At 37.8% G+C, this 14,651-nt stretch overlaps 1 protein-coding gene and 1 non-coding gene across 6 annotated transcripts in view; one reads left to right on the top strand and one right to left on the bottom strand.

Moving 5' to 3' along the window:
• The window catches only part of Cnrip1 (cannabinoid receptor interacting protein 1), a 38,240-nt gene that overhangs the window by 10,975 nt on the left and 12,614 nt on the right, over nucleotides 1–14,651 (top strand). The window lies entirely within an intron of this gene.
• LOC115070515 lies at nucleotides 2,476–2,578 on the bottom strand. Its single transcript, XR_003849668.1, has one exon. It is a non-coding gene; the product is annotated as a U6 spliceosomal RNA (small nuclear RNA).

The raw sequence follows: 14,651 nt of genomic DNA, 5'->3' as shown, positions 1-14,651 counted from the left end.
AAAATATTCATGAGATCAACTGTATTATTACATGTGTCAGCTATGCTATTGCACATTGATTCCTTTCATCAGTAGATAATTCATTTTGTTATACAATTTACTTAACTCTTTATCCACAAATAGATATCTGGTTATTTTCAGATCTTGATAGTGAAAGCATTGAGTTCTCAATGGGAACACATGTTTTCATTTCTTTTGAGTAAATTACCAAAAGGAAAATTGATAAGTCACAGGGTTAGTATCTGTTTACATAAGAAATGTCCATGCTGGAGAGATAGTTCAGAAGTTAAGTTCACTACTGCTCTTTCAAAACACCCAAGTTTGATTCCCAGCACCTGCATCAGGCAGTTCACAGCCACTTGTAACTCCAGGGGATCCAATGCCCTCTCTGACCTCCATGAATACCTGCACTCATGTGCACTGTTGTGGTTTGGTTGCTGTTGCTGTGATAAAACACTGACCAAAACCAATTTGGGGGAAGAAAAGATTTATTTTGGATTTCGGCTTATAAAGAAAGCCACAGCTTGAACTCAAGGCAGGAATCTGGAGGCTGGAACTGAAGGAGACACCGTGGAGGAATGCTACTTACTAGCTTGCTTCCCCTGCCTTGCTCAGATACCTTTATTATCCAGCCCAGGCTACCTGCCCAGGGATGGGCAGCCCACAGTGGGCTGGGCCCTCCTATATCAGTTAGCAATCAAGAAAATGTCCCACAGGCTAACTCAATGGAGGAAATTACTCAACCAAATTTCTTCTTCCCAGAAGTGTCTAGGTTGGTTGGTGTCAAGTTAACAGCAAAACTAAACAAAGCACACACATACCCACACACAGACATGAACAAGCATACACATAATTAAAGGTAAAATAATTCTTTGAAAAAAAAGAAATGCCCAGATTGTTGTACCATTTCATATTTCCACTAGAAGTGTTATTAGAATTCCAGTTGTTTCATATTCTCAATAGATGTCTATCTTTTAAATTTGGAAAGACGCCTAGAAGATCTAACACAATTTTGTTTTATAATCTAATTAAGTCTTACATTAGTACTAAAAATTTATATTCAAAATTCAGGGGTGCTGTTCAGGGCCTTCATATATATATATTTTGTCTTTTTGAGACAGGGTCTTCCTGTAGCCCCAGCTGTCCTGGAACTCCCTATGTAGACCAGGCTGGCCTTGAACTCACAGAGACTCACCTGCCTCTGCCTCCTGAGTGCTGGGATTCAAGGCGTGCACCACCATGCCTGGCTAGGGCCTTTATATTTTTATAAAAACTTTTAAATGAACTTGTTCATCTTCAATAATTAAGATATTAAATTTGCATTAACTCTTTTGGTTAGCCAGGTGTGTTGACATATACTTGTTAATCATAGCTACTAAGGAAGCTGGGGCGGGAAGATAGCTTGAGCCCAAGAGTTTGAGGTGAACCTGGGAAACACAGTGAAACTGTATCCTAGAAGGATGAAGAGGAAAAGAAGGGGGGGGAGGAAGGAAGGAAGGAAGGAAGGAAGGAAGGAACAGGCATAGTGGTCCATACCTGTAATCCCAGCAACTGAAAGGCTAAGGCAGAAGGAACAAATCTAAGTAACATACCAAAGTTGTTTCAGAAAACAAAAAATAATAACAAAACCCTATAGATTCATTTGGAGAGATTTGATATCTTTATATTGAATCTTTAACCCATTAATATATTTATTTAAAATCTTCCTCAGTTTTCTCTTTAATTTTTATGTAATATGTTACAGTGTTCCCTATGTAGGTTTCATGTATATTTTTAAATTTGGTATTGTTTTATAACTTTGAATGCTACTATAAATAGAATTGTTTTGTTGTTGGTATGGATATAAATTGTTATTGTATATTAATCTTGAATTTCATTGATTAATTCTAACCACTTTTCTTATACAATCCTTAGAACCTTCTACATTATGCTATCATTTATAAATTTAAAGTTTTTCCCATTTCTCTCCAACCTCTAATCCTTTCGTTTCCTTGATTATAATGGTAAGGAACTTCAGCATGATATGAAATAGAAATGATGAATAAATATCCTTGCCTCTTCATCTTAGAGAGAAAGCATTCAGGTTTTTTGTTTTGTTTTATTTTCAGTTTGGGGTTTTATTTATTCATTTTTGTTTGTTTTGTTGAAACGAGGTCTCATTACGTAGCCCTGGTAGCATTCAGTTTGTTTAACAGTAAGGATGATATTAGTTATATAGTTCTTGTTTGTTTGTTTGTTTGTTTGTTTGTTTGTTTTTGCCAAGTAAGGGCTGTGCCCTCAAAAGGATTTATTATCTGCTATGACAGTAAGTACAACATATATCACTGGAATGCACAGTCTACCCATGGGAGCAGAGGTAAATCAGACAGTTAAACGTACTACAAAGAAATTAGAAAACTTGGATACTTTCACTTATGGCTTGAATACATTGAGCTCTAATACCTAAAAAAAATATATTAAGTAACTCTAATACCTAAACAAATTTGAGACTTCACCACCTTGCATGTCATCCTTGCACAGGGGCCATAGCAATCTTCTCAGGACCATTTCAATTTTAGTACATGTGCTGCCAAAGCAAGCAACTTTATAATTTTTATACAAATTATTTTGTACAGTTAAAGAGGTTCCTTTTTCTTACTTTATTGTTTTCATTATGATATTGCAAAATGTTTTCAATTTTTTGTGTATGTTTTGAGTTTATCATTAGCTATTTTCTTCCTTTTTTTGATTATAGGGTATTTCATTGTTTTTCAATGTTACAATAATCTTTAGTTGCCAGGATACTTCGTCATGGTATATTTGTCATGTATACAGCTGTACTTATTAACATTTTATTGATCTTTCTTATAGCTATGTTTCTGGAAGTGATTAGTCTGTGCTTTTCTTGTAATCTGTCTAGTTTCAGTATCAGGATAATGCTAGCTGTATAAAATGATTTGGAAAGAGTTCATACTTTCTGGAATAGTTTTTATAAATCTGAAAATATGTTGGATAGAATTTACCCATGAAGGTATTCATTTTTCTTTATTTCAAACCTTCCATTAAAAATTCAATTTTCTTAGGTTAATCATACTTTATTTCTTGAGTTTTTGAGAGTTTACCTTTGAAGTAGTTCATTTTAATTCAGTTGTATTTATTGCAATAAAACAGTAATTCTTTGATAATTCTTTGCCATTCTTGGATTTCTAACAAGGTTCACTCTTTTATTTCTTTTATGTTTTGAGACAGGGTCTCCCTGTAGCCCCAGCTGACCTGGAACTCACTATGTAGACCAGGCTGGCCTTGAACTCACAGAGCTCCGCCTGCCTCTGCCTCCCGAGTGCTGGGATTAAAATTGTGTGTCCATGCCGGGTTTTCACTCTTTTATTCTGAATATTCAAGGAGTATGATTTCTGATCAGTATAACTAGAGATGTATTACTTTTATTGACCTTTTCACAGTCCCAGCTTCATTTTCACATGCATCTGATTCTGTATGTTCTTCCTTTGCTTGCCTTGAAATATTTTAATTAAAGCACAATATAAAGTAAAATGATCCCTTCATATATTGTACAGTCTCATTTTTAAAAGTTTAGCTATAGTGCAGCTAAGTGTGTTTTTTCTTTGTATCATTTCTTATTTGGAGTCATTGAATTTATTGAATCTATAACTTTCTACTAGATTTGGAATGTTATAAACTTTTATTTTACTTGAGAGGCAGGGGTAGCCTGGTCTACATTGAGAGTTCCAAGCCATCTGGGGCTACAGGGAGACCCTGTCTCAAAAAACCCAAACCAAAAAAAAAAGACAACTTTTAATTACAAATTAATTTTCTTAATATTGGACTCTCTGTTATTTATTTCTTGAGTTTTTTGTACTTCGTCTTTGAAGTAATTTATTTCAATTGAGTTTTCAACTCTATTGGCAAAAAAAAAAAAAAGTTTTCATAATAATCTTTAGTCTCCTTTTCTTGAAGGATTCCAAAAAATAAATGTAAGAAAGCTTGGTATTGTTGGTATTGGCCCCTAAGCCTTTGAAACTTTGTTCAATTTTCTTTCATTTCTGTAAGTGGATCCTCAGATAATTTCCACTACTATGCCTTTAAGTTCACTGACTCTTGTGAAATTTTCAAATTTATATATTATCCTAAATTTTTTCTAGAGTTGTACTTACCTGTTTGCTTATAAAGATTATGTTTTTTCTTTACTTCTTTAGATGTATTTATAATTACTGTGAGGGGATTGTTTGATTGTTTCATTGATTTGCTGTTGTGTATGGTGCTGGGAATTGATCTCAGGGTCCTGCACACACTAGGCAAATACCGTTCCACTGGGCTATATCCCCTACCCCCTTTTTACTTTTTTTTCGGGGGGGGCTTTTAAAATTTCGCACAATATTTCTGGCTCACATCCAGACCCTCTCCCCTATCTCTGTTTCCCCCCCTCCCCCACCGAACTCTATGCACTCTGCCATACATGCTGCACAGGTGTTTGTACCCAAATACTGTACCACTGAGCTATATCCCCAACCCCCTTCTTACTTTTATTTCTTTATTTTTTAAAGGGTCTCATTAAGGTACCTACACAGGCCTTAACTTGTTCTGTAGCCCAGGCGTGTCTTAAACCTACGACCTTTCTACCTCAGCTTCCCAAGTGGCTAGGATTACAGATCACCAGGCTACAATTGCTGGTTTGAAATCTTTGATAAGTCGAACATCTGGCCCCACTTATACTACATTGCTGTAGACCGATTTTTTTTTCCTGGATGTTCAGTTTCTATGTCACTACATATTTGACACTTTCGGCTAGAAACTAAATATTGACTATAGTAGTTGCCCCTTTAGTCTTCTGTGCCCCTTATCCAAAAGTTAGAACTGGCAGCATTTCAGATTTCAGACTTTTTCAGATTGGAAATATTTTCATGGACTTAAGCAGCCTTAAACCAAAATCTAAAATGCTTCAAGACCCCAAACTGTTGTTTTTATCTTTTGAGATAGGGTGCCACTATGTAGCCAAACTGGCCTCAAACTCTTGATCCTCTTGCTTCAGCTTCTTGAGTGCTGGGGTTACAGGCAAGCATCACCAAATCCAACTAAAACCCAAAACTCCTTGAGTGTCATGTGGTACTCAAAGAGATTCAGATTTCAGGGCTGGAAAGATAGCTCAGTGGTTAAGAGCACTAGCTGCTCTTACAGAGGACCCGGGTTCAGTTCCCAGCACTCACATGGTAGCCAGCAACCACCTGCAATTCCAGTTCTAGTAGATCTGATACCCTTATCTGGCAATGCACACACATGGTCCACCTACATACATGCAGGCAAAGCACTCATACATATAAAATAAAAATAAATAAATCCAATAATAATTTTTAAGATTTTCAGATTCTGCATCTTCAGATTAGAGATATTCAACCTCCATCATTGTCTTTTTATACTCTAGCAAGCAGTGTATCTATCTTTACTCACACTTCAAACTCCGATCTTAGTTATATGAAGAGCGAACATCTCTGTTCAGTTTTCTCATCTTCCATTTGCTGGCTTTCTAACTTGATCTCCCTTTGTGCTCATCAGACCTAACAGTCAGACAATGAATAGAGATTTTTGTTTTATACTTTTACATTTTATTTATTTTGTGTGTAGGTAAGTGTGGTGTGTGTGTGTGTGTGTGTGTGTGTGTGTGTGTGTGCACATTGCACAGTGCACATGTGGAAGTCAGAGTATAACTAATGAAGTCAGTTCTCTCCTTCTACCATGTAGGTCCTGGTGATCTAACTCAGGTTCTCAGACTTGGAGGCAAGTACCTTTACCCATTGAGCCATCTCCCCAGCCCCAAACTGAGATTTCTATACTGAGAGTTGTAAATCCACACACTGAATTCCTCCTGGATGTTCAGCTTCTCCATAAATTCTAAATGTATACTTTATGCTTTATACTTAAATTTATGCTTTATACTAAAAGTATATGAGACTTCAATTTCTCAGATTTGGGACTAGATTGTTTATTTTTATACACAGACATATACATTTTAGTTTAAGTCTTTCATATGGTGGAAAGCATATAATATTTGTTTGAGTTTGACTTAGTTCACTTAGCATAATGAGTTCCAGTTGTATCCATTTTCCTACAAATATCATCATTCCATCCCGTGTATATATTACATATTCTTTATCCTTTCATCTATTAATGGACATTTATAAGCTTGTTCCATTTCCTGGTTATTACGAATAATGCAGCTATAAACCTGAATGTACAAGTATCTCTGTAGTACGTTGATTTAGAGTCAAGAATGGTGTACCTGGGTCATACAGTGTGTAGTATGTTGACTTAGAGTCAAGAATGGTGTACCTGGGTCATATAGTGTGTAGTATGTTGACTTAGAGTCAAGAATGGTGTACCTGGGTCATACAGTGGTTCTGTTCTCAATGAGAAGGCTCCATACTACTTTCTATAATGGCTATGTAAGTTTATACTCCCATCAACAGAGAATAAGGGTTCCTCCCTGCCCCCCATCCTGGCAAGCATTGGTTGTCATTTGTTTTCTTAATGATAGCCATTCTAACTGTGATGAGGTAGAATTTCAAAGCAGTTTTAATTGGCATTTCCCTGATGGCTTAAGATGTTAAACAATCTGTCACATAATTATTGACCATCTGTGTTTCTTCTTTTGGGAACTGTCTGTTCAGTTCACTAGCCCATTTGTTGACTGCCTAATTTGTGTTTGGGGTGTTTAATTTTTGCAGTTTTTCATGTATCCTGAATATTAATCTCCCTTGTGCAGAAGCCTCTTAATTTCAAGCAAGTCCATTTGTCAGTTCTTGGGATTGATTTCTATGCTATTGAAGTCCTTTTTAGAGAATCCTTGTCTGTTCCCATATCTTGCTGTAGGTGTTTAATAGGTATAAGAATTTTTGGTGACATCTTTAGGGTCATAAGTATACATATGTTTTCCTCTACCAGGAAAAGTTTCTAGTCCTTCAAAGTTTCTGATTTTTCTCCATTTTGAGTTTATTTTTGTGGAGAGTGAGAAATCTAGTTCCAGTTTAATTCTTGTCATATGAAAATCCAGTCTTCTCAACATAATTGGTTAGAAAGGCCATCTTTTCCACAGCAAATGTTTTTGACATGTTAGTTATTTTCCTTGTTGCTGTGACAAACTACCTGATAAAAGAAACTAAAAGGCGAAAGGGTTTTCTGTTGACTCACAAATTGAGGGCACAGTTCATCATGGCAGGGCAGGCATAGCAGGAGCAGGAGCCAGCTGGCCACAGGGCATCTGCGATCAGGATGCAGAATGAGGTGAAGGCTGGAGTTCAACTCATTTTCTCCTTTGTATTTGATCCAGGACTTCAGCCCAGGTAATGGTGCAACCCATATTTAGGGTGGGTCTTCCTGAATCCAGTAACCCAGTCTAGAAACTCTTTCATAGACAGGTCCCAGAAATTTTTTTTCATAGTGATTCTAAATCTTACAAGTTGAAAAGATTATCCCAGGCACCTTTGTCAAAATGTAAGTGGCTATAATGTATAGGTTTATTTCTGAAGCCTTCTATTCTAGTCCATTGTTCTTCATGTCTGTGTTTCTTCTAGTAACATATTATTGTGTCACTATGGCTCTATATTATGAATACACAGTCAGGTAATATTATAACTGCCTTATATATAGCCTAAAGATTCCATTGCACATCCAACATTGTTTTTTTCTCCTCAAGATTGCTTTGGCTATTCAGAGTCTTTTTCTTTCCATGTGAATTTTAGGATTGTTCTCTCTAGTTCTGTGAAGAATGCCATTGTGATTCTTCACATAGGGATTGCATTAAGTCTGCACATTGCTTGGTAATGTAGCCATTTTCACAATATTTGTTCCACCTCTCCATTAGCATGTAAAGATTTTCCATCCTCTGTTGTCTTCAATTTCTTTCTTCAGTGATGTAAAATTTTCATTGTAGAGGTCTTTCACAACGTTGGTTAAATTTATTTTGTGTGTGTGTGTGTGTGTGTGTGTGTGTGTGTGCACATGTGGAGGCCAGAGGTCATGACTAAGTGTCTTGTACTATTACTCTGTGCCTTATTTTTTGAAACAGTCTCTCTCTGAATCCAGCACTTATTGATTGGCTAGACTGGCTGACCAGCCAGCTCCTGGGATCTACTTGTCTCCCCTAATCTCACCCTGAAGCACTAGGGTTACAGACTAGGGTGAGTGACCATGCCCAGTTTTTATATAGGTGCTGGGAATCCTAACCGTGGTCCTCATGTGTGTGCAGCAGGCACTGCACTGACTGTGCCATCTTACCAATCCCTAAGTAATTTTTCTAAAGCTATTATGAATGGGTTTGTTCCCCTGATTTCCTTCTGGATGGGTTTGTTATTTGTATATGAAAATGACTACTTTTGGTATTATTATTCTGTTACTTTGCTGAAGGTGTTTAATGGGTATAAGAATTTTCTGGTGAAATCATTAGGGTTATAAGTATAGGATCATGCCCTCTGCAAATAGAGATAATTTGACTTCTTATTTTTCTGTTTGTATTTTATTTCTTTCTCTTCTATTATTGTTCTATAAAGACTTCAAGCACCATATTTAATGAGTGGAAAGAATAGGCGCTGTTACCTCATTCTAGACTTCAAGGAAGTATTCTGACTGCTTTCTTATTTAGTTGGATAAAGGTTTGTCATATATAGACTTTATTATGTTGACACATGTTCCTTTTCCTAATTCAGGGCTTTTATTATGAAGGATTGTTGAACTCTGTCACATGTTTTCTGTATCTATTAAGATAATCATGTGGCTTCTGTCTTTAAGTCTATTTATGTGTGAATTACACTTATTGATTTGTGTGTCCTGAACCAACCTTGAGTCCCTGCAATGAAACCAATTAGTCACAGTGTATGATATTCTTAGTAGGTTTTAATTTAATTTACAAGAACTTATTGAGAATTTTTGCATCTATGTTCGTCAAAAAAATTGGTCTACAGTTTTTCTTGATGTGTCCTGACTAGTTTTGACTATCAAAATAATGCTGACCTCGTACACAGAGCACGGAGTGGTTTCTTTTTTCGTGTCTATTTTTTTTTCTTGTTTTTTTCCTCCCCTTTTTCTTTCTATTTCATGGAAAATGTTGATGTGCTTTGGCATCTTTAAGATTTTGTACAATTCAGTAAATCTATCTGGTCTCTGACTTTTCTTTGTTGAAACACTTTTTATTACTATTCCAATACTGTTAATTGCTATGGATCTGTTTAACATATTTACATCTTAATTTAATGTTTGTAGTTCATATGCATTTAAGAATTAATCCATTTCTTATAGATTTTTTTCCAGGATTCTTTTGGGGGTGAGAGAATATATTTTCAAATTACTCTGTAATGACCCTTTGAAGTCCATTGGACTATGAAGTAACTTCCCCTTTTTTCATCTCTAATTTTATTAATTTGGATCTTCTCGCTCACTTTTGGTTAGTTTGGCTAAGAGGTTTTCAATTTTATTTCAAAGAACAAACTCTGTTTAAATTGATCTTATAATCAATGTAGTTTCCACTTCATTAATTTCTGCCCTGATTTTCATCATTTCTTTCCATTTGCTGCCTTTGAATTTGGATTGTTCTTATTTTTTATAACTTTGACGTGCATCATTAGGTTATATGAGATCTTTTTTTTTGTTTGTTTGTTTTTTTGAGACAGGGTCTCCCTGTAGCCCCAGCTGTCCTGGAACTCACTACGTAGACCAGGCTGGCCTTGAACTCACAGAGATCTGCCTGCCTCTGCCTCCCAAGTGCTGGGATTAAAGGTGGGATCTTTATTTTTTAATGTAAGAACTCAGAGCTGTGAACTTTCCTCTTATTACTGCCTTACATTATATACCAAAGATTCTAGTACATTGTGCTTGAATTTGATTTATTAAAGGAAATTAAAATTTTTATTATTTATTTATTTTATTTACTTATTATTTACTTCTTTGTATGTGGGGGGTATGTCATGCACACACGTGGAAGTCAGAGGACAACTTGCAGGAGTTGGTTCTCTCCTTCCACCATGTGACTTCTAGGGAATAAACTCAGGTTGTCAGGCTTGGCAGCAACTGCCTTTACTCAGTCATCTCAGAGTTCCTGATTCAAGGAAGGTTTTAATTTCACACCTGATTTATTCAGTGACCATAATATATTGTTTTAATTTCACACCTGATATATTTAGTGATCTATAGTATATTATTCAATCTTCATGTATTTGTGTACTTTTTGTACTTTTTCTTGCTATTGATTTCTAGTTTTATTGCTTTATAATTTCATAAGATACAAGCTATTCTTTTGTATCTTTTTTGGTAACATACAAACTTGGAAGGTGGCATGGGCTCCTGAAAAGAACATGTTTCTGCTGACAGCAGATATCTGTTAAGTCCACTTGCACTGTAGTATAATTTAACTCTAAAATCTCTTTGTTGATTTTTAGTTTGGAAGATCTATCTATAAATATGACTGGGCTATCAAAATCACCTACTGTATTAGTTATTTGTTCTGCTACTATGATTAAAGACAAAATGACCAAGGCAACTTATGGAAGGAAAAGTTTATTTGGCTTACAGTTCCAGAGGGATAAGCATTCATCATGGTGGAGAGACAATGTGGGCAGAGGCTGCCACAGTGAAAAAAGCTGAGAGCTCACATCTGAGCTGAGGCACAGGAAGCAGGGAGAGACAGACATAGAAATGCAACATGGCTGTGAACTCTCAAAGTCCTCCCCCCATGACTTCCTCCAGCACGCCGAGACTCCTGAACTTCTGCAAACAGCACCACCAGCTGATAAAGTGTTCAAATATTTGAGCCTATGGGGGACACCTCATTCAAACCACCACATTCCACTCCATGGCCCACAGAGGCTCATGAGCATATAATGCAGAATACATTTAGTCCAACTCTAAAACTACCCATACTCTTTCACAGTCTCAACACTATTAAAAAGTCCAGTGTCCAAAATGTCTTCTGAGACTCAAGGCAATCTCTTAACTGTATGCTCCTGTAAAATCAAAAAGCAAATTTCAGGACACAGTGGCCCAGGACACGTACTCCCATTCCAAAGGGAGGAATGGAGGTATATTGAAGAAATACGAGACCAAAGCAAGAACAAAAACCATCAGGGCAAACACCAAATCCTGCAGCGTCATGTCTGATGTCTGGTACTTCAGTTCCAAAGGGCTTAGATGGCTTGGCCCCTCCAGCTTTGCTGCCTGCAACATACAGTTCTCTCTTGGGCTGGTTCCACTCCCTGTGTGCAGCCCTCCTTGGCAGACGTCTCGTGGGTCTTCATTGCCAGACAGGCTTCACCTTCACAGCTTCACACAATGGCCTCTCAGGCGTCTTGGCCTCCCAGGGCCTTCTCACAGGGACTCTTCTGCCATACCCTGTCTGGTTTCATGGGCTCTCTAAAACTATGGAGGAAGAACTGATGACCACCCCCCTCGTTGTTGTATCTTTCATGCTTCTAAAGCCAGTACCACAAAATTGACACTGCCAAGTTAGGCAGTCAGCTTGGGATGGATCTTGGGCCCCTGGGATTATATTTGCAGCTACTTTTATATGTTATGGTTTCCTAAAAACAGAAAATTACTTAGTCCTTTTCCTTTCAAGAGTTGGAAGCTTAGCTGGGTGGGATCTTGCCCTGAGGATGCTTTTACATTGTTCATGTGCAAATCTGGTGGCCTCTCCTTAATGACTCTAATCTTCTTATCAAAAAGAACCTCTCCTTCAGCATAAGCCTAGGCTCTAACATTATTAAGCTTCCTAGTGTTCTTTTTCTCTCCAAACTGTACATTTTATATTTCTTTCTGCCCTACTTCCTCTTTCTTTTTTTTAATTGTAGATCTGCATAATATTCACCATTAATAACAATACTGCCAATTTGATGTTAGGTTGTCTTGAAATTTCCACTGCCAAAGAAATTATTCCATCAGTTTTAATTTAGTTTTAATGATTTTTAATTAGTTTAAATTAGTTTTAATTTAGCCTCAGGCAAGGTCTTGGGCTATGGGCAGATGGCAGGCATTGCCAAAATATCCCAGTGACTCTTTAAGTCCCATTTCCAACTCCCTCTGAAACATTTTGAGCCGGGGTTCTAATAGAATGGCCCATTAAGTCTTACAGAATTCAACTGCTTTTCTAGTCCAAACTCCCAAAGCCTTCTACATTCCTCCAGAGGACAAGATCAGGTTATTCATACAGCAACCATCTGCTTTCTGGTACTAACTTCTATATTAGTTACTTATTCTGTTGCTGTGTGTACTGGATAGCTTTAGTGTCAAGGTGACACAGCTGGTTGAGGGAGCCTCAATTGGGGAATTTCCTCCATAGGACTGGCCCGTGGCCATGTCTGTGGGGCATCTTCTTGACTGTTGAGTGATGTGGCAGGGCCCAGCCCACTGTGGGTGGTGCCACCCCTGGTCAGGTGGGCCTGTGTTGCATAAGAAAGCAGGCTGAGCAGGGGTCAGAGGAGCAAGCCAGCAAGCAGCATTCCTCCATGGCCTGTGCTCCAGCTCCTGCCTCCAGGTTCCTGCCCTGAGTTCCTACCTTGGGCTCCCTGATGAACCATGACCCAGGAGACATAAGATAAAATAAACCATTTCCTCCCCCAAGTTGATATTGGTCAGAATATTTTGTCACAGCAATGGAGAAACAAACTAGAACACTGTGATAGCACACCATGACAAAGGGAAGAGTTTATTTGACTTACAATTCAGAAGGATAACATTCCATCATGGCAGGGAGGCATGGTGGCAGAGGCAGCCAGAGAAGAAAGCTGAGAGTGTACAACTTCAAGCAGGCACAGGAGGCAGGGAGAGGCAGACACTGGACATGGGACATGGCTGTGAACTCAAAGCCCACCCCTAGTGACTTGCTTCCTCCAGCAAGGCCAAGCCTCGTGAACCTCCACAAAGAACACCACCAACTGGAGACAAAGTGTTCAAATACTTGAGCCTATGGAGGACACCTCATGGAAACTACCACGCCCACTATTATGGTATAAGGATATATCTGACCTTCTAGTCTGTTAATGTTCATTTTGTGAAACTGGAGCAGTCTCCTACACTAGTGAGGAAATCCAGCTTCTTCCTCTTATGCCCAACCTATGACACCCAGAAACTTCCTGCACCAGCTTCCACTGCTTAGACCTGCCTAAGTCACATTGGAACCTTACCCTGTGTGCCAGCCTGTTAGGCCTCCTGCACCAGATCCACATATGCCACCCAAGAATTCTGTTCTAGGGGCCCAATCTGAATAAATTCCTACACCAATTGAGAGAGCCCCACTTCCCTTGTTTAGGCCTACCTATATACCCAAGAACCTAGCTGTAAGCACCAGAGAGTAGCTGACTCTCAGAGGAAGACTAGGACTAGAGCCTGTGGCCCTTGATACCAGCCATACAGAGGACAATGACATTTTAACTATACTAAGATTTAGCTATCTACTGAACATTGTAAACACTGCCACTGAAAAACCAAAAGTGGCTTGAACAAAAAAAGGGAGCTGGAGAGATGGCTCAGTGATTAAGAGAGCTTGCGGCCCTTCTAAAGGACCACATACAGTGGCTGACAACCACCTTTAACTCCAGGTCTAGGGGGTCTGACTCCTTCTTTTGGCTTTAAAAGACTCAATAACTCTGGAAGCACAAGTCCCAGCACAGAAACAAAAATGACATGAAAATAATTTCATATTAATGGCCCCTAATGAGAACAACCTGGAAGAACTTCCAGAAAAAGAATTCAATACAGTGATTGTAACTATATTCAAACAACTGAAAGAAGACATGAATATAATCCAAGAGAACAAAACCATGTCAAATGAAATAAGGAGGTCAATACAAGATATGATAATTTTTTAAATATGTGCATGAGACATGGAAAAGCTTTGATACACCATGAAAAGACTTAACCTTAGGATTATGGGCATAGAAGAATAACAAGAATACCATACCAGAGGCCTAGAGAATGTTTTCAATAAAACCATAGAAGAAACATTTCCAAACCCAGAGAAAAAGATGCCCATTCAGGTCCAAGAGGCCTACAGAACCTCAAATAGGAAGATTAAAAACACAGAATAAAGAAAGGGTATTGAAAACTGCAAGAAAGGTCAAGTCACATATAGTCTGGCCCATTAGAACAACACCTGATTATTCAACACAAACTTTTAAAGACAAAAGGGCCTGGAAAGATCTACTTCAGTTTGTGAAAGACCAAACTATCCACCTAGACTATTATACCCAGCAAAATTATCTTTTAAAATTGAAGGAGAGCCAGTCATAGTGGCACATGTCTTTAATCCCAGCAGCTAGGAGGCAGAAGCAGGCAAAACTCTATGAGTTCAAGGCCATCCTGGTCTACATAGAAAATTCCAGGTCAGCTATGGCTACAGGGAAATCCTTTTTCAAAACAAATTAAAGGAAAAATTAAAAGCTTTCATGATTAAAAACTGATTAAAGGTATTTATGACCACTAAGCCATCTCTACAGAGAATACTGGAAAGAATACTTCAGTCTGAAGAGGAGAAACATACCCAAGTGTCACAAGGATTATAAACAATACTAGGACAGTTAATCAACAAAACACCACAAAAATCAACAAAATGGCAGAAATTAATATATATCTTTTATAATAACTCTTAATATTCTTTCAATTCCCCAATAAAAAGACTC

This window comes from Nannospalax galili, unplaced genomic scaffold (genome assembly GCF_000622305.1).
Source record: "Nannospalax galili isolate Female #2095 unplaced genomic scaffold, S.galili_v1.0 scaffold576, whole genome shotgun sequence".
In the NCBI taxonomy this organism is placed as follows: domain Eukaryota; kingdom Metazoa; phylum Chordata; class Mammalia; order Rodentia; family Spalacidae; genus Nannospalax; species Nannospalax galili.
This window is presented reverse-complemented; position numbering and strand designations above follow the sequence as displayed.